Source organism: Bufo gargarizans, chromosome 4 (genome assembly GCF_014858855.1).
Source record: "Bufo gargarizans isolate SCDJY-AF-19 chromosome 4, ASM1485885v1, whole genome shotgun sequence".
In the NCBI taxonomy this organism is placed as follows: Eukaryota; Metazoa; Chordata; class Amphibia; order Anura; family Bufonidae; genus Bufo; species Bufo gargarizans.
This window is the reverse complement of record NC_058083.1, coordinates 536,745,619-536,766,986: the sequence shown is the minus strand read 5'-3', so window position 1 is coordinate 536,766,986 and position 21,368 is coordinate 536,745,619. Positions and strand designations below refer to the sequence as shown.

The 21,368-nt window shown below is 44.8% G+C and overlaps 1 protein-coding gene across 1 annotated transcript in view; it reads left to right on the top strand.

Annotated features, from left to right (window-relative positions):
• Positions 1-1,876: 1,876 nt before the first annotated feature.
• TTBK1 (tau tubulin kinase 1) overlaps positions 1,877-21,368 on the top strand; it is a 196,635-nt gene continuing 177,143 nt past the window's right edge. The window contains exon 1 of the mRNA XM_044292297.1: positions 1,877-2,011. The gene's annotated coding sequence lies outside the window, so the exon portion shown is untranslated. The remainder of the gene's footprint in view (positions 2,012-21,368) is intronic.

Here is a 21,368-nt window from a genome sequence, read left to right as displayed (position 1 = left end):
TGTATAGGTGCTGTGTATAGTGTTACATTGTATAGTTGCTGTGTGTATAGTGTTACATTGTATAGGTGCTGTGTGTAGTGTTACATTGTATAGATGCTGTGTGTAGTGTTACATTGTATAGATGCTGTGTGTAGTGTTACATTGTATAGTTGCTGTGTATAGTCTTACATTGTATAGATGCTGTGTATAGTGTTACATTGTATAGGTGCTGTGTATAGTGTTACATTGTATAGGTGCTGTGTATAGTGTTACATTGTATAGATGCTGTGTATAGTGTTACATTGTATAGGTGCTGTGTATAGTGTTACATTGTATAGGTGCTGTGTATAGTGTTACATTGTATAGTTGCTGTGTGTAGTGTTACATTGTATAGGTGCTGTGTGTAGTGTTACATTGTATAGATGCTGTGTGTAGTGTTACATTGTATAGATGCTGTGTATAGTGTTACATTGTATAGGTGCTGTGTGTAGTGTTACATTGTATAGGTGCTGTGTATAGTGTTACATTGTATAGGTGCTGTGTGTAGTGTTACATTGTATAGGTGCTGTGTGTAGTGTTACATTGTATAGGTGCTGTGTGTGTAGTGTTACATTGTATAGATGCTGTGTGTAGTGTTACATTGTATAGGAGCTGTGTATAGTGTTACATTGTATAGTTGCTGTGTATAGTGTTACATTGTATAGTTGCTGTGTATAGTGTTACATTGTATAGTTGCTGTGTATAGTGTTACATTGTATAGGTGCTGTGTATAGTGTTACATTGTATAGGTGCTGTGTATAGTGTTACATTGTATAGGTGCTGTGTGTAGTGTTACATTGTATAGATGCTGTGTATAGTGTTACATTGTATAGGTGCTGTGTGTAGTGTTACATTGTATAGGTGCTGTGTGTAGTGTTACATTGTATAGGTGCTGTGTGTGTAGTGTTACATTGTATAGGTGCTGTGTATAGTGTTACATTGTATAGGTGCTGTGTGTAGTGTTACATTGTATAGGTGCTGTGTGTGTAGTGTTACATTGTATAGGTGCTGTGTATATTGTTACATTGTATAGGTGCTGTGTATAGTGTTACATTGTATAGAAGCTGTGTATAGTGTTACATTGTATAGATGCTGTGTGTAGTGTTACATTGTATAGATGCTGTGTATAGTGTTACATTGTATAGGTGCTGTGTATAGTGTTACATTGTATAGTTGCTGTGTATAGTGTTACATTGTATAGGTGCTGTGTATAGTGTTACATTGTATAGGTGCTGTGTATAGTGTTACATTGTATAGTTGCTGTGTGTAGTGTTACATTGTATAGGTGCTGTGTGTAGTGTTACATTGTATAGATGCTGTGTGTAGTGTTACATTGTATAGATGCTGTGTATAGTGTTACATTGTATAGGTGCTGTGTATAGTGTTACATTGTATAGGTGCTGTGTATAGTGTTACATTGTATAGGTGCTGTGTGTAGTGTTACATTGTATAGGTGCTGTGTGTAGTGTTACATTGTATAGGTGCTGTGTGTGTAGTGTTACATTGTATAGGTGCTGTGTATAGTGTTACATTGTATAGGTGCTGTGTGTAGTGTTACATTGTATAGGTGCTGTGTGTGTAGTGTTACATTGTATAGGTGCTGTGTATAGTGTTACATTGTATAGGTGCTGTGTATAGTGTTACATTGTATAGGTGCTGTGTGTAGTGTTACATTGTATAGATGCTGTGTGTAGTGTTACATTGTATAGATGCTGTGTGTAGTGTTACATTGTATAGTTGCTGTGTGTACAGTGTTACATTGTGTCAGTGGGTGTGTTGCAGGCCGTGACGTCAGTGCAGTGGTCGCGGTGCATTGTGGGAGTATCCGGATCCTCTGCAGCACCAGGGACAGCGCCGGAGCCGGACACGCTGGAGACTGGGGCGGCCGGGTCACCGCTGCGCCTGGAAGATGCCGCCCGCCTTCACATGAGCCGCCCGGCGCCGCCCTCTGCTCACACCCGGCACAAAATCCGGGCAGGACCGGAGCCCAGAGGTGAGACCGAGCGGGTGACCTCTGCGGGCGGGGGCGGCGTGTGCCCGGGGGTGACAATGACACCCGAGGGGCTGAGCTGTTTGTGGGGGGTCGGCAGTGTGTGTACGGGGGTGGTGGGGAGCAGAATGTGAAGGGGGCACATTATTATTATTACTGACAGGTGTAACTTGTATGTTTGGGTGTGATTATTAGTGACAGGTGTAACTTGTAGGTTTGGGTGTGATTATTACTGACGGGTGTAACTTGTAGGTTTGGGTGTGATTATTAGTGACGGGTGTAACTTGTAGGTTTGGGTGTGATTATTAGTGACGGGTGTAACTTGTAGGTTTGGGTGTGATTATTACTGACGGGTGTAACTTGTAGGTTTGGGTGTGATTATTAGTGACGGGTGTAACTTGTAGGTTTGGGTGTGATTATTAGTGACGGGTGTAACTTGTAGGTTTGGGTGTGATTATTAGTGACGGGTGTAACTTGTGGGTTTGGGTGTGATTATTAGTGACGGGTGTAACTTGTGGGTTTGGGTGTGATTATTAGTGACGGGTGTAACTTGTAGGTTTGGGTGTGATTATTAGTGACGGGTGTAACTTGTAGGTTTGGGTGTGATTATTAGTGACGGGTGTAACTTGTAGGTTTGGGTGTGATTATTAGTGACGGGTGTAACTTGTAGGTTTGGGTGTGATTATTAGTGACGGGTGTAACTTGTAGGTTTGGGTGTGATTATTAGTGACGAGTGTAACTTGTTGGTTTGGGTGTGATTATTAGTGACGAGTGTAACTTGTTGGTTTGGGTGTGATTATTAGTGATGGGTGTAACTTGTAGGTTTGGGTGTGATTATTAGTGACGGGTGTAACTTGTAGGTTTGGGTGTGATTATTAGTGAGGATCTATTATTACTCCTTACGTTAACATGTAGATTTTGGTGTTTTTTTGGGGGCGTATTTACTGCTCACACTGATGGTTCCAGGTGTCATTTATGGTGAGTGGCACTGCTAGCACTAGGTTTAATTTGGGCTGATTCTGATGGTTTTTATGTCTATTACTACTGCTAGGTGTAATTTATGTTCCAATTATTATTTGAGGTTGACATTTATGATTCCAAGTGCATTACTGCTCTGTGATGTTGACTTTAGTGATTCCAGGTGTTATTGGATGATACTGGTGATTCCAGGTGTTTTTGGTGGACACTGGTGATTCCTTGTATTTTTGGTTGACACTGGTGATACCAGATAGTTTTGGTTGACACTGGTGATTCCAGATAGTTTTGGTTGACACTGGTGATTCCAGATAGTTTTGGTTGTCACTGGTGATTCCAGGTGTTATTAGATGATACTGGTGATTCCAGCTGTTATTGGATGACACTGGTGATTCCAGGTGTTATTAGATGATACTGGTGATTCCAGCTGTTATTGGATGACACTGGTGATTCCAGGTGTTATTAGATGATACTGGTGATTCCAGCTGTTATTGGATGACACTGGTGATTGCAGGTGTTATTGGATGACACTGGTGATTGCAGGTGTTATTGGATGACACTGGTGATTGCAGGTGTTATTGGATGACACTGGTGATTCCAGGTGTTATTGGATGATGCTGGTGATTCCAGGTGTTATTGGATGACACTGGTGATTCCAGGTTTTATTGGATGACGCTGGTGATTCCAGGTGTTATTGGATGACGCTGGTGATTCCAGGTGTTATTGGATGATACTGGTGATTCCAGGTGTTATTGGATGACACTGGTGATTCCAGGTGTTATTGGATGACACTGGTGATTCCAGGTGTTATTGGATGACACTGGTGATTCCAGGTGTTATTGGATGATGCTGGTGATTCCAGGTGTTATTGGATGACACTTTTTATTCTAGGTGTTATTGGATGATACTGGTGATTCCAGGTGTTATTGGATGACACTTTTTATTCTAGGTGTTATTGGATGATACTGGTGATTCCAGGTGTTATTGGATGATACTGGTGATTCTAGGTGTTATTGGATGATACTGGTGATTCCAGGTGTTATTGGATGATACTGGTGATTCCAGGTGTTATTGGATGATACTGGTGATTCCAGGTGTTATTGGATGATACTGGTGATTCCAGGTGTTATTGGATGATACTGGTGATTCCAGGTGTTATTGGATGATACTGGTGATTCCAGGTGTTATTGAATGATACTGGTGATTCCAGGTGTTATTGGATGATACTGGTGATTCCAAGTGTTATTGGATGATACTAGTGATTCCAGGTGTTATTGGATGATACTGGTGATTCCAGGTGTTATTGGATGATACTGGTGATTCTAGGTGTTATTGGATGATTTCAGGTGTTATTGCTTTACACTGGTGATTCCAGATGTTCTTGTTGGACACTGGTGATTCCAGTTGTTATTGGATGATATTGGTGATCCCATGTTTTATTGGATAAGTCTAGTAATTCCAGGAGTTAGTGGATGACACAGGTGATACTGGTGATTCCAGGTTTTATTGGGTGGCACTGGTGATTCCAGGTTTTATTGTGTGGCACTGGTGATTCCAGGTTTTATTGGGTGGCACTGGTGATTCCAGGTTTTATTGGGTGGCACTGGTGATTCCAGGTTTTATTGGGTGGCACTGGTGATTCCAGGTTTTATTGGGTGGCACTGGTGATTTCAGGTGTTATTGGATGATACTGGTGATTCCAGGTGTTATTGGGTAACATTAGGCTACTTTCACACTAGCGTTCGGGGCTCCGCTTGTGAGTTCCGTTCAAAGGCTCTCACAAGCGGCCCTGAACGCTTCCGTCCAGCTCTAATGCATTCTGAGTGGACGCGGATCCTTTCAGAATGCATCAGTCTGGCAGCGTTTGGCCTCCGCTCCGCTCAGCAGGCGGACACCTGAACGCTGCTTGCAGCCTGGCCGTGCGGAGGCAAACGGATCCGTCCAGACTTACAATGTAAGTCAATGGGGACGGATCCGTTTGAAGATGACACACTATGGCTCAATTTTCAAACGGATCCGTCCCCATTGACTTACAGTGTCTGAAGCTACTTTGACACTTAGAATTTTTTTTACAATATAATGCAGACGAATCCGTTCTGAACGGATCCACCATCTGCATTATATGAGCGGATCCGTCTCAGATGGATCTGCTCTGAACGCAAGTGTGAAAGTAGCCTTAGTGATTCCATTTGTTTTTGGTTGACACTGGTGATTCCGAATGTTTTTGGTTGACACTGGTGATTCCGAATGTTTTTGGTTGACACTGGTGATTCCTGGTGTTTTTTTGTTGACACTGGTGATGACACTGGTGATTCCAGGTGTTATTGGATGACATTGATTCCAGATGCTTTTGGTTGACACTGGTAATTCCAGGTGTTATTGGGTAACACTGATTCAAGGTGTTACTGGATGACACTGGGTATTACAGGTGTTATTTGATGATGCTGGTGATACCAGTTGTTATTGGTTGACACTGGTGATTCCAGGTGTTATTGGATGACACTGGTGATTCCAGGTGTTATTGGATGACATTGGTGATTGCAGGTGTTATTGGATGATACTGGTGATTCCAGGTGTTATTGGATGACACTGGTGATTCCAGGTGTTATTGGATGACACTGGTGATTCCAGGTGTTATTGGATGACACTGGTGATTCCAGGTGTTATTGGATGACACTGGTGATTCCAGGTGTTATTGGATGACACTGGTGATTCCAGGTGTTATTGGATGACACTGGTGATTCCAGGTGTTATTGGATGACACTGGTGATTGCAGGTGTTATTGGATGACACTGGTGATTCCAGGTGTTATTGGATGACACTGGTGCTTCCAGGTGTTATTGGATGACACTGGTGATTCCAGGTGTTATTGGATGACACTGGTGATTCCAGGTGTTATTGGATGACACTGGTGATTCCAGGTGTTATTGGATGACACTGGTGATTCCAGGTGTTATTGGATGACACTGGTGATTCCAGGTGTTATTGGATGACACTGGTGATTCCAGGTGTTATTGGATGACACTGGTGATTCCAGGTGTTATTGGATGACACTGGTGATTCCAGGTGTTATTGGATGACACTGGTGATTGCAGGTGTTATTGGATGACACTGGTGATTGCAGGTGTTATTGGATGACACTGGTGATTCCAGGTGTTATTGGATGACACTGGCGATTGCAGGTGTTATTGGATGATACTGGTGATTCCAGGTGTTGTTGGATGACACTGGTGATTCCAGGTGTTGTTGGATGACACTGGTGATTCCAGGTGTTGTTGGATGACACTGGTGATTCCAGGTGTTGTTGGATGACACTGGTGATTCCAGGTGTTGTTGGATGACACTGGTGATTCCAGGTGTTGTTGGATGACACTGGTGATTCCAGGTTGTTGTTGGATGACACTGGTGATTCCAGGTGTTGTTGGATGACACTGGTGATTCCAGGTGTTACTGTATGACACTGGTGATTCCAGGTGTTACTGGATGACACTGGTGATTCCAGGTGTTACTGGATGACACTGGTGATTCCAGGTGTTACTGGATGACGCTGGTGATTCCAGGTGTTATTGGATGACGCTGGTGATTCCAGGTGTTATTGGATGATACTGGTGATTCCAGGTGTTATTGGATGACACTGGTGATTCCAGGTGTTATTGGATGACACTGGTGATTCCAGGTGTTATTGGATGACACTGGTGATTCCAGGTGTTATTGGATGATGCTGGTGATTCCAGGTGTTATTGGATGACACTTTTTATTCTAGGTGTTATTGGATGATACTGGTGATTGCAGGTGTTATTGGATGACACTTTTTATTCTAGGTGTTATTGGATGATACTGGTGATTCCAGGTGTTATTGGATGATACTGGTGATTCTAGGTGTTATTGGATGATACTGGTGATTCCAGGTGTTATTGGATGATACTGGTGATTCCAGGTGTTATTGGATGATACTGGTGATTCCAGGTGTTATTGGATGATACTGGTGATTGCAGGTGTTATTGGATGATACTGGTGATTCCAGGTGTTATTGGATGACACTGGTGATTGCAGGTGTTATTGGATGATACTGGTGATTCCAGGTGTTATTGGATGATACTGGTGATTGCAGGTGTTATTGGATGATACTGGTGATTGCAGGTGTTATTGGATGACACTGGTGATTCCAGGTGTTATTGGATGATACTGGTGATTCCAGGTGTTATTGAATGATACTGGTGATTCCAGGTGTTATTGGATGATACTGGTGATTCCAGGTGTTATTGGATGATACTAGTGATTCCAGGTGTTATTGGATGATACTGGTGATTCCAGGTGTTATTGAATGATACTGGTGATTCTAGGTGTTATTGGATGATTTCAGGTGTTATTGCTTTACACTGGTGATTCCAGATGTTCTTGTTTGACACTGGTGATTCCAGTTGTTATTGGATGATATTGGTGATCCCATGTTTTATTGGATAAGTCTAGTAATTCCAGGAGTTAGTGGATGACACAGGTGATTCCAGTTGTTCTTGGGTGATACTGGTGATTCCAGGTTTTATTGGGTGGCACTGGTGATTCCAGGTTTTATTGTGTGACACTGGTGATTCCAGGTTTTATTGGGTGGCACTGGTGATTCCAGGTTTTATTGGGTGGCACTGGTGATTCCAGGTTTTATTGGGTGGCACTGGTGATTCCAGGTTTTATTGGGTGGCACTGGTGATTCCAGGTTTTATTGGGTGGCACTGATGATTTCAGGTGTTATTGGATGATACTGGTGATTCCAGGTGTTATTGGGTAACATTAGGCTACTTTCACACTAGCGTTCGGGGCTCCGCTTGTGAGTTCCGTTCAAAGGCTCTCACAAGCGGCCCTGAACGCTTCCGTCCAGCTCTAATGCATTCTGAGTGGACGCGGATCCTTTCAGAATGCATCAGTCTGGCAGCGTTTGGCCTCCGCTCCGCTCAGCAGGCGGACACCTGAACGCTTCTTGCAGCCTGGCCGTGCGGAGGCAAACGGATCCGTCCAGACTTACAATGTAAGTCAATGGGGACGGATCCGTTTGAAGATGACACACTATGGCTCAATTTTCAAACGGATCCGTCCCCATTGACTTACAGTGTCTGAAGCTACTTTGACACTTAGAATTTTTTTTACAATATAATGCAGACGAATCCGTTCTGAACGGATCCACCATCTGCATTATATGAGCGGATCCGTCTCAGATGGATCTGCTCTGAACGCAAGTGTGAAAGTAGCCTTAGTGATTCCATTTGTTTTTGGTTGACACTGGTGATTCCGAATGTTTTTGGTTGACACTGGTGATTCCGAATGTTTTTGGTTGACACTGGTGATTCCTGGTGTTTTTTTGTTGACACTGGTGATGACACTGGTGATTCCAGGTGTTATTGGATGACATTGATTCCAGATGCTTTTGGTTGACACTGGTAATTCCAGGTGTTATTGGGTAACACTGATTCAAGGTGTTACTGGATGACACTGGGTATTACAGGTGTTATTTGATGATGCTGGTGATACCAGTTGTTATTGGTTGACACTGGTGATTCCAGGTGTTATTGGATGACACTGGTGATTCCAGGTGTTATTGGATGACATGTGATTGCAGGTGTTATTGGATGACACTGGTGATTCCAGGTGTTATTGGATGACACTGGTGATTCCAGGTGTTATTGGATGACACTGGTGATTCCAGGTGTTATTGGATGACACTGGTGATTCCAGGTGTTATTGGATGACACTGGTGATTCCAGGTGTTATTGGATGACACTGGTGATGCAGGTGTTATTGGATGACACTGGTGATTCCAGGTGTTATTGGATGACACTGGTGATTCCAGGTGTTATTGGATGACACTGGTGATTCCAGGTGTTATTGGATGACACTGGTGATTCCAGGTGTTATTGGATGACACTGGTGATTCCAGGTGTTATTGGATGACACTGGTGATTCCAGGTGTTATTGGATGACACTGGTGATTCCAGGTGTTATTGGATGACACTGGTGATTCCAGGTGTTATTGGATGACACTGGTGATTCCAGGTGTTATTGGATGACACTGGTGATTCCAGGTGTTATTGGATGACACTGGTGATTCCAGGTGTTATTGGATGACACTGGTGATTCCAGGTGTTATTGGATGACACTGGTGATTGCCAGGTGTTATTGGATGACACTGGTGATTGCAGGTGTTATTGGATGACACTGGTGATTGCAGGTGTTATTGGATGACACTGGTGATTGCAGGTGTTATTGGATGACACTGGTGATTGCAGGTGTTATTGGATGACACTGGTGATTCCAGGTGTTGTTGGATGACACTGGTGATTCCAGGTGTTGTTGGATGACATGGTGATTCCAGGTGTTGTTGGATGACACTGGTGATTCCAGGTGTGTTGGATGACACTGGTGATTCCAGGTGTTGTTGGATGACACTGGTGATTCCAGGTGTTGTTGGATGACACTGGTGATTCCAGGTGTTGTTGGATGACACTGGTGATTCCAGGTGTTGTTGGATGACACTGGTGATTCCAGGTGTTACTGTATGACACTGGTGATTCCAGGTGTTACTGGATGACACTGGTGATTCCAGGTGTTACTGGATGACACTGGTGATTCCAGGTGTTATTGGATGACGCTGGTGATTCCAGGTGTTATGGATGACGCTGGTGATTCCAGGTGTTATTGGATGATACTGGTGATTCCAGGTGTTATTGGATGACACTGGTGATTCCAGGTGTTATTGGATGACACTGGTGATTCCAGGTGTTATTGGATGACACTGGTGATTCCAGGTGTTATTGGATGATGCTGGTGATTCCAGGTGTTATTGGATGACACTTTTTATTCTAGGTGTTATTGGATGATACTGGTGATTGCAGGTGTTATTGGATGACACTTTTTATTCTAGGTGTTATTGGATGATACTGGTGATTCCAGGTGTTATTGGATGATACTGGTGATTCTAGGTGTTATTGGATGATACTGGTGATTCCAGGTGTTATTGGATGATACTGGTGATTCCAGGTGTTATTGGATGATACTGGTGATTCCAGGTGTTATTGGATGATACTGGTGATTCCAGGTGTTATTGGATGATACTGGTGATTCCAGGTGTTATTGAATGATACTGGTGATTCCAGGTGTTATTGGATGATACTGGTGATTCCAGGTGTTATTGGATGATACTAGTGATTCCAGGTGTTATTGGATGATACTGGTGATTCCAGGTGTTATTGAATGATACTGGTGATTCTAGGTGTTATTGGATGATTTCAGGTGTTATTGCTTTACACTGGTGATTCCAGATGTTCTTGTTGGACACTGGTGATTCCAGTTGTTATTGGATGATATTGGTGATCCCATGTTTTATTGGATAAGTCTAGTAATTCCAGGAGTTAGTGGATGACACAGGTGATTCCAGTTGTTCTTGGGTGATACTGGTGATTCCAGGTTTTATTGGGTGGCACTGGTGATTCCAGGTTTTATTGTGTGACACTGGTGATTCCAGGTTTTATTGGGTGGCACTGGTGATTCCAGGTTTTATTGGGTGGCACTGGTGATTCCAGGTTTTATTGGGTGGCACTGGTGATTCCAGGTTTTATTGGGTGGCACTGGTGATTCCAGGTTTTATTGGGTGGCACTGATGATTTCAGGTGTTATTGGATGATACTGGTGATTCCAGGTGTTATTGGGTAACATTAGGCTACTTTCACACTAGCGTTCGGGGCTCCGCTTGTGAGTTCCGTTCAAAGGCTCTCACAAGCGGCCCTGAACGCTTCCGTCCAGCTCTAATGCATTCTGAGTGGACGCGGATCCTTTCAGAATGCATCAGTCTGGCAGCGTTTGGCCTCCGCTCCGCTCAGCAGGCGGACACCTGAACGCTTCTTGCAGCCTGGCCGTGCGGAGGCAAACGGATCCGTCCAGACTTACAATGTAAGTCAATGGGGACGGATCCGTTTGAAGATGACACACTATGGCTCAATTTTCAAACGGATCCGTCCCCATTGACTTACAGTGTCTGAAGCTACTTTGACACTTAGAATTTTTTTTACAATATAATGCAGACGAATCCGTTCTGAACGGATCCACCATCTGCATTATATGAGCGGATCCGTCTCAGATGGATCTGCTCTGAACGCAAGTGTGAAAGTAGCCTTAGTGATTCCATTTGTTTTTGGTTGACACTGGTGATTCCGAATGTTTTTGGTTGACACTGGTGATTCCGAATGTTTTTGGTTGACACTGGTGATTCCTGGTGTTTTTTTGTTGACACTGGTGATGACACTGGTGATTCCAGGTGTTATTGGATGACATTGATTCCAGATGCTTTTGGTTGACACTGGTAATTCCAGGTGTTATTGGGTAACACTGATTCAAGGTGTTACTGGATGACACTGGGTATTACAGGTGTTATTTGATGATGCTGGTGATACCAGTTGTTATTGGTTGACACTGGTGATTCCAGGTGTTATTGGATGACACTGGTGATTCCAGGTGTTATTGGATGACATTGGTGATTGCAGGTGTTATTGGATGACACTGGTGATTCCAGGTGTTATTGGATGACACTGGTGATTCCAGGTGTTATTGGATGACACTGGTGATTCCAGGTGTTATTGGATGACACTGGTGATTCCAGGTGTTATTGGATGACACTGGTGATTCCAGGTGTTATTGGATGACACTGGTGATTGCAGGTGTTATTGGATGACACTGGTGATTCCAGGTGTTATTGGATGACACTGGTGATTCCAGGTGTTATTGGATGACACTGGTGATTCCAGGTGTTATTGATGACACTGGTGATTCCAGGTGTTATTGGATGACACTGGTGATTCCAGGTGTTATTGGATGACACTGGTGATTCCAGGTGTTATTGGATGACACTGGTGATTCCAGGTGTTATTGGATGACACTGGTGATTCCAGGTGTTATTGGATGACACTGGTGATTCCAGGTGTTATTGGATGACACTGGTGATTCCAGGTGTTATTGGATGACACTGGTGATTGCAGGTGTTATTGGATGACACTGGTGATTGCAGGTGTTATTGGATGACACTGGTGATTGCAGGTGTTATTGGATGACACTGGTGATTCCAGGTGTTATTGGATGACACTGGCGATTGCAGGTGTTGTTGGATGATACTGGTGATTCCAGGTGTTGTTGGATGACACTGGTGATTCCAGGTGTTGTTGGATGACACTGGTGATTCCAGGTGTTGTTGGATGACACTGGTGATTCCAGGTGTTGTTGGATGACACTGGTGATTCCAGGTGTTGTTGGATGACACTGGTGATTCCAGGTGTTACTGTATGACACTGGTGATTCCAGGTGTTACTGGATGACACTGGTGATTCCAGGTGTTACTGGATGACACTGGTGATTCCAGGTGTTACTGGATGACACTGGTGATTCCAGGTGTTACTGGATGACACTGGTGATTCCAGGTGTTACTGGATGACACTGGTGATTCCAGGTGTTACTGGATGACACTGGTGATTCCAGGTGTTGTTGGATGACACTGGTGATTCCAGGTGTTGTTGGATGACACTGGTGATTCCAGGTGTTGTTGGATGACACTGGTGATTCCAGGTGTTGTTGGATGACACTGGTGATTCCAGGTGTTACTGTATGACACTGGTGATTCCAGGTGTTACTGTATGACACTGGTGATTCCAGGTGTTACTGGATGACACTGGTGATTCCAGGTGTTACTGGATGACACTGGTGATTCCAGGTGTTACTGGATGACACTGGTGATTCCAGGTGTTACTGGATGACACTGGTGATTCCAGGTGTTACTGGATGACACTGGTGATTCCAGGTGTTACTGGATGACACTGGTGATTCCAGGTGTTACTGGATGACACTGGTGATTCCAGGTGTTACTGGATGACACTGGTGATTCCAGGTGTTACTGGATGACACTGGTGATTCCAGGTGTTACTGGATGACACTGGTGATTTCAGGTGTTACTGGATGACACTGGTGATTTCAGGTGTTACTGGATGACACTGGTGATTCAGGTGTTACTGGATGACACTGGTGATTCCAGGTGTTACTGGATGACACTGGTGATTCCAGGTGTTATTGGATGACACTGGTGATTGCAGGTGTTATTGGATGACACTGGTGATTGCAGGTGTTATTGGATGACACTGGCGATTGCAGGTGTTGTTGGATGACACTGGCGATTGCAGGTGTTGTTGGATGACACTGGTGATTCCAGGTGTTGTTGGATGACACTGGTGATTCCAGGTGTTGTTGGATGACACTGGTGATTCCAGGTGTTGTTGGATGACACTGGTGATTCCAGGTGTTGTTGGATGACACTGGTGATTCCAGGTGTTACTGTATGACACTGGTGATTCCAGGTGTTACTGGATGACACTGGTGATTCCAGGTGTTACTGGATGACACTGGTGATTCCAGGTGTTACTGGATGACACTGGTGATTCCAGGTGTTACTGGATGACACTGGTGATTCCAGGTGTTACTGGATGACACTGGTGATTCCAGGTGTTACTGGATGACACTGGTGATTCCAGGTGTTACTGGATGACACTGGTGATTCCAGGTGTTACTGGATGACACTGGTGATTCCAGGTGTTACTGGATGACACTGGTGATTCCAGGTGTTACTGGATGACACTGGTGATTCCAGGTGTTACTGGATGACACTGGTGATTCCAGGTGTTACTGGATGACACTGGTGATTCCAGGTGTTACTGGATGACACTGGTGATTCCAGGTGTTACTGGATGACACTGGTGATTCCAGGTGTTACTGGATGACACTGGTGATTCCAGGTGTTACTGGATGACACTGGTGATTCCAGGTGTTACTGGATGACACTGGTGATTCCAGGTGTTACTGGATGACACTGGTGATTCCAGGTGTTACTGGATGACACTGGTGATTCCAGGTGTTACTGGATGACACTGGTGATTCCAGGTGTTACTGGATGACACTGGTGATTTCAGGTGTTACTGGATGACACTGGTGATTTCAGGTGTTACTGGATGACACTGGTGATTCCAGGTGTTACTGGATGACACTGGTGATTCCAGGTGTTACTGGATGACACTGGTGATTCCAGGTGTTACTGGATGACACTGGTGATTCCAGGTGTTACTGGATGACACTGGTGATTTTTAGGTGTTACTGGATGACACTGGTGATTTTTAGGTGTTATTGGATGACACTGGTGATTTCAGTTGTTACTGGATGAGACCAATCATTCCAGGTTTTATTGGAAGACGGTAGTGATTGTTTGTGCTCCTACCTCTGGGGTTACTAATACTGCGGGGTAACACTGATGACTCCAGGGTTCATTATTACTGCCTGGTGACACTGATAATTAGATGGCTTATGATTACTGCAAAGTGACACCTACGATTAGAGGGTTCATTATTACTGCGTGGTGACACTGATGATTAGAAGGTGCATTATTACTTCCGGGTGACACTGATGATTAGAGTTATCCTGATTACTGGGGGGGGTGACACTGATGATTAGAGGGTTCATTATTACTGTAGGGTGACACTGATGATTAAAGTGTTGATTATTACTGCGGGGTGACACTGACGATTAGAGGGTTCATGAATACTGCCAGGTGACACTGACGATTAGAGGGTTCATGAATACTGCCAGGTGACACTGATGATTCGAGTGTTGATTATTACTGCGGGGTGACACTGACGATTAGAGTGTTGATTATTACTGCCGGGTGACACTGACGATTAGAGGGTTCATGAATACTGCCAGGTGACACTGATGATTAGAGGGTTCATTTTTGCTGTGGGGTGAGTGACACTGATGATTAAAGTGTTGATTATTACTGCGGGGTGACACTGACGATTAGAGGGTTCATGAATACTGCCAGGTGACACTGATGATTCGAGTGTTGATTATTACTGCCGGGTGACATTGATGATTAGAGGATTCATTATTACTGCCGGGTGACACTGATGATTAGAGGGTACTTTATTACTGCGGGGTGACACTGATGATTAGAGGGTTCATGAATACTGCCAGGTGACACTGATGATTAGAGAGTTCATCATTACTGCCGGGTGACATTGACGATTAGAGGGTTCTTTATTACTGCCGGGTGACACTGACGGTTAGAGATTTCATGATTACTGCGGGGTGTCACTGATGATTAGAGGGTTCATTATTACTGCGGGGTGTCACTGATGATTAGAGGGTTCATTATTACTGCGGGGTGTCACTGATGATTAGAGATTTCATGATTACTGCGGGGTGACATTGACGGTTAGAGATTTCATGATTACTGCGGGGTGTCACTGATGATTAGAGGGTTCATTATTACTGCGGGGTGTCACTGATGATTAGAGGGTTCATTATTACTGCGGGGTGTCACTGATGATTAGAGGGTTCATTATTACTGCGGGGTGACACTGATGATTAGAGGGTTCATTATTACTGCGGGGTGACACTGACGGTTAGAGATTTCATGATTACTGCGGGGTGACACTGATGATTAGAGGGTTCATTATTACTGCGGGGTGACACTGACGGTTAGAGATTTCATGATTACTGCGGGGTGACACTGATGATTAGAGGGTTCATGATTACTGCGGGGTGACACTGATGATTAGAGGGTTCATGATTACTGCGGGGTGACACTGATGATTAGAGGGTTCATTATTACTGCCGGGTGTCACTGATGATTAGAGGGTTCATTATTACTGCGGGGTGTCACTGATAATTAGAGGGTTCATTATTACTGCCGGGTGTCACTGATGATTAGAGGGTTCATTATTACTGCGGGGTGTCACTGATGATTAGAGGGTTCATTATTACTGAGGGGTGTCACTGATGATTAGAGATTTCATGATTACTGCGGGGTGACACTGATGATTAGAGGGTTCATGATTACTGCGGGGTGACACTGATGATTAGAGGGTTCATGATTACTGCGGGGTGACACTGATGATTAGAGGGTTCATTATTACTGCGGGGTGACACTGATGATTAGAGGGTTCATTATTACTGTGGGGTGACACTGATGATTAGAGGGTTCATTATCACTTCGGACTTGAGTGACACTGACGGTTAGAGATTTCATGATTACTGCGGGGTGTCACTGATGATTAGAGGGTTCATTATTACTGCGGGGTGACACTGACGGTTAGAGATTTCATGATTACTGCGGGGTGACACTGATGATTAGAGGGTTAATGATTACTGCGGGGTGACACTGATGATTAGAGGGTTCATTATTACTGCAGGGTGACACTGATGATTAGAGGGTTCATGATTACTGCGGGTTGACACTGATGATTAGAGGGTTCATTATTACTGCCGGGTGACACTGATGATTAGAGGGTTCATTATTACTGCGGGGTGACACTGACGGTTAGAGATTTCATGATTACTGCGGGGTGACACTGATGATTAGAGGGTTCATGATTACTGCGGGGTGACACTGACGGTTAGAGATTTCATGATTACTGCGGGGTGACACTGATGATTAGAGGGTTCATGATTACTGCGGGGTGACACTGATGATTAGAGGGTTCATTATTACTGCGGGGTGTCACTGATGATTAGAGGGTTCATTATTACTGCGGGGTGTCACTGATGATTAGAGGGTTCATTATTACTGCGGGGTGTCACTGATGATTAGAGGGTTCATTATTACTGCGGGGTGACACTGATGATTAGAGGGTTCATTATTACTGCGGGGTGACACTGATGATTAGAGGGTTCATTATTACTGCGGGGTGTCACTGATGATTAGAGGGTTCATTATTACTGCGGGGTGTCACTGATGATTAGAGGGTTCATTATTACTGCGGGGTGACACTGATGATTAGAGGGTTCATTATTACTGCGGGGTGTCACTGATGATTAGAGGGTTCATTATTACTGCGGGGTGACACTGATGATTAGAGGGTTCTTTATTACTGCAGGGTGACACTGATGATTAGAGGGTTCATTATTACTGCGGGGTTGTCACTGATGATTAGAGGGTTCATTATTACTGCCGGGTGACACTGATGATTAGAGGGTTCATTATTACTGCGGGGTGACACTGATGATTAGAGGGTTCATTATTACTGCGGGGTGACACTGATGATTAGAGGGTTCTTTATTACTGTGGGTTGTCACTTATGATTAGAGAGTTTATTATTACTGCCGAGTGACACTAATAATTAGCGGGTTTATAATTACTGTGTGGTGACATTAACGATTAGAGGGTTCATTATTACTTCCGGGTGACACTGACGATTGGAGGGTTCATGATTACTGCAGGTGACACTGGTGATTAGAGAGTTCATGATTACTGTGGGGTGACACTGACAAATAAAGGTTTTATTATTACTGCGGGGTGACACTGATGATTTTAGGGGTTATTATTAGTGGAGGTGTGTCACCACCAGATCTCTGAGAAGTTCTGATAGACGTTCTTCAGTACCTCCTGCATGATCTTCTGTTGTTTTGCTTTCATTTTGACATCTCTCCTCCCTCTCCCAGCTGTCATCTATTAGCAGTGATTGCCTCCCTATATATCTCCTCCCCATACTGCCTCACCTTGCGGTTTATATTACATCCTGGATTGTGCTCACTGCTAGAAGTTGCTACAGCTGGGTTTTCAGATAAGTCTATTTCTGTATTTGTTGTTTTCCTGTTGGCTTGGTTCTAGGTGACCCTGACTCCCTCCGTATTAAGTGCAGGGAGCTGGTGGTCGTGTCCCCTCACTGTTATAGGGTTTGCAGGTGTCACTCAGTCTAGGTACGTGGACATGCAACCTTCTATCACTGAGATCTTTGCATGGGCTGAGCAGTCAGGGAGAGCTTCAGGGCTTTAATAGGGGTCACCCTTTTGTTCCTTAGTTTTGGATCAAGTCAGTCGGATCCTTATTTGTAACTTCTTGTTTTCTGTTACACCATCCATGACATTATAAACCGCCAAAACCGTCTTAAGCATGGATCCGGTTTCAACCTTCATTGACCGCATGCAGGGCCTTTACTGGAGGTAGCAGATCTCCGGAAAACCGTCTCTCAGTTTGAGGCGACCGTTTCTGCTTGCGTTCATGGAATTTGTTCTGAGCCTAAGATCTCGCTCCTGGATACGTTCTCTGGGGGTAGTGAGAATTTTGTTCGTTTTAGAGAGGCTTGCAAACTCCATTTTCGCCTTCTTCCCCATTCCTCTGGTGATGAGGAACTGAGGGTGGGGATCATCATCTCGCTGCTCAGGGATAACGCTCAGTCTTGGGCCTTTTCGCTGCCGGTGGGGGCACGGCCCCTCCGTTCAGTGGATGATTTTTTTTTAGCCCTGGGTCAGATATATGATGATCCGGATCGTATTGCTCTGGCTGAGTCTAGACTGCGTCTTTTATGCCAGGGTAAACAATCCGCAGAGATATACTGCTCAGAATTTTGGAGATGGGCAGCTGATACTGGTTGGAATGATGCTGCACTCCGAAGTCAATTTTGCCATGGTCTTTCAGAGGGATTGAAAGATGCATTTGCCTTTCATGAGAGACCTACCTCCTTGGACACTGCCATGTCTCGGGCCGTTCGTATTGACAGGCGTCTTGGAGAGAGAGGAGAGATCACTCCTTCCTGTCATACTCAGTCCAAGGATAGTGCGGCGGTCTCATTCAGTGCATAGGGGTCTCAGTCGCTCTCAATCCCTTCTGAGCAGGAGCCCATGCAGCTGGCTTTGCTTGCCTCTGACAATAGAAGATTCAGCCCGCATGGGAGGGTTTGTTTCTGTTGCGGGGGTATAAATCATTTGGCAGTTTTTTGAGAGTAATAAAGAAACAAAAATAAAAAAGTCCTCTAAAAATGTTCCATCTGTTACTATTGGCAAGGTTGATGTGGAAATTGAAGGTTGTAGTGCTTGTAGTTCCCGTTTTGTCCTACCTGCCAGGGTGGCGCTAGAGAGCAAGAACATTTTTTGTAGATAGTGGAGCAGCTGTCAATCTCATTGATAATCAATTTGCTATAACTCATGGTTTCCAGGTGCGCACTTTGGGAAAGGATATTCCTGTTTTTGCTATTGATTCCGCTCCACTTTCTCAGAAATCATTAAAGGGCATAGTTCACAATATCCGTTTGATTGTGAGTGATACTCATGTTGAGGATGTGTCATGTTTCGTCCTAAGCGGGTTGCCTACTCCTCTAGTGTTGGGGCTACCCTGGCTCACCAAACATAACCCCACCATTGATTGGCAAGCGAGGCAAATAAATGGTTGGAGTGACTTTTGCAGAGAGAATTGCCTCACGACATCTGTTTCTGAGGTTGCTACTAAGACTGTGTACCATCTTTTCTCTCTGAATTTTCGGACGTCTTCTCTGAGAGTGGTGTCCAGGAGCTGCCCCCTCACAGGGAGTACGATTGCCCTATTAATCTCATCCTAGGCGCCAAGCTGCCGAAATCTCGTTTATACAATCTCTCCCAACCTGAGAGGATCGCTATGCATGCTTATATCTCTGAGTCTGAGAAAAGGGCACATACGACCCTCGAAGTCACCTGTTGCCGCTGTTTTTTCTTTGTTAAGAAAAAAGATGGTTCTTTAAGACCTTGTCTGGATTTCAGGGAGCTGAAGAGTATCACAATTCGTGACCCTTATCCGCTTCCTCTGATCCCGGACCTGTTTAACCAGGTTGTTGGGGCTAAAGTTTTTTCCAAGTTGGATCTAAGAGGGGCATACAACCTGGTCAGGGTCAGAGAAGGAGACGAATGGAAGATGGCCTTCAATACCCCTGAGGGCCATTTTGAGAATTTGGTTATGCCTTTCGGTTTGATGAATGCTCCAGCCGTCTTTCAGCATTTTGTGAACAGCATTTTTTATCATTTAATGGGGAAATTTGTATTAGTGTATCTAGATGGCATTTTGATTTTTTCTCCTGATTTCAAAACTCATAAGAACCACCTACGTCGGGTCTTGCTCATCCTGCGGGAGAATAAATTGTACGCTAAACTGGAAAAATGTGTGTTTGCGGTTCCAGAAATTCAATTTCTGGGGTTTCTTCTCTCCGCTTCTGGTTTTCGCATGGACCCCGAGAAGGTCCGCGCTGTGCTTGAGTGGGAGCTTCCTGAGAATCAGAAGGAGCTGATGCGTTTTTTGGGTTTTGCCAATTTTTACAGGAAGTTTGTTTAGAATGATTCCTCTATTGTTAAACCACTCACTGATATGACCAGAAAGGGGGTAGATTTTTCTTCCTGGTCGGTAGAGGCGCGTAAGGGCTTTTTTTTGGGAATCATGGAGAGTTTTTCTTCCACTCCCATCTTGGTACAACTTGATATCTCTCTGCCCTTCATAGTTGAGGTGGACGCTTCTGAGGTGGGTGTGGGTGCGGTCTTGTCTCAGGGTCCCTCTCCTGCCAAATGGCAACCGTGTGCCTTTTTCTCGAAGAAACACTCCTCCGCAGAGAGAAATTACGATGTGGGAGATAGGGAGTTGTTGGCCATCAAGTTAGCTTTTGAGGAATGGCGCCATTGGCTAGAGGGAGCCAGACACCCTATTACCGTGTTTACCGACCATAAGAATCTGGCCTACTTGGAGTCAGCCAAGCGTCTGAACCCGAGACAGGCCAGATGGTCTTTGTTCTTTTCAAGGTTTAATTTTGTTGTCACGTTCCGCCCTGGGGTTAAGAATGTGAAGGGAGATGCCCTGTCACGTTGTTTTCAGGGAGGGGGGAACTTTGAAGACCCGGGGAGGGGGGAACTTTGAAGACCCGGGTCCCATTTTGGCTGAAGGGGTGGTTGTGTCTGCTCTTTTTCCTGAATTGGAGGCAGAGGTTCAGGCAGCCCAGGCAGAGGCTCCTGATCTTTGTCCTCCTGGGAGGTTGTTTGTGCCTCTCGCTTTACGACACAAGGTTTTTAAGGAGCACCACGATACTGTCCTTGCTGGGCACCCGGGGGGTAGAGCCACAGTGGATCTCATTGCTCGGAGATTCTGGTGGCCGGCTCTTCGTAAGTTGGTTGAGGGTTTTGTGGCAGCCTGCGAGACCTGCGCTCGTGCCAAAGTCCCTCATTCACGGCCATCGGGTCCTCTCCTTCCGTTACCCATTCCTTCCGTCCTTGGACACATCTGTCCATGGATTTCATTACGGACCTGCCTCGTTCCTCGGGAAAGACTGTGATTCTGGTGGTGGTGGACCGTTTTAGCAAAATTGCGCATTTCATTCCTTTTCCTGGCTTGCCCAATGCTAAAACGCTGGCGTAGGCATTTATTGATCACATTGTCAACCTGCATGGTATTCCTTCAGACATAGTCTCTGATAGAGGCACGCAGTTTGTTTCCAGATTCTGGAAGGCCTTCTGTTCTCGCTTGGGGGTTCGGTTGTCATTCTCTTCTGCTTTCCATCCGCAGTCGAATGGCCAGACAGAGCGCGTC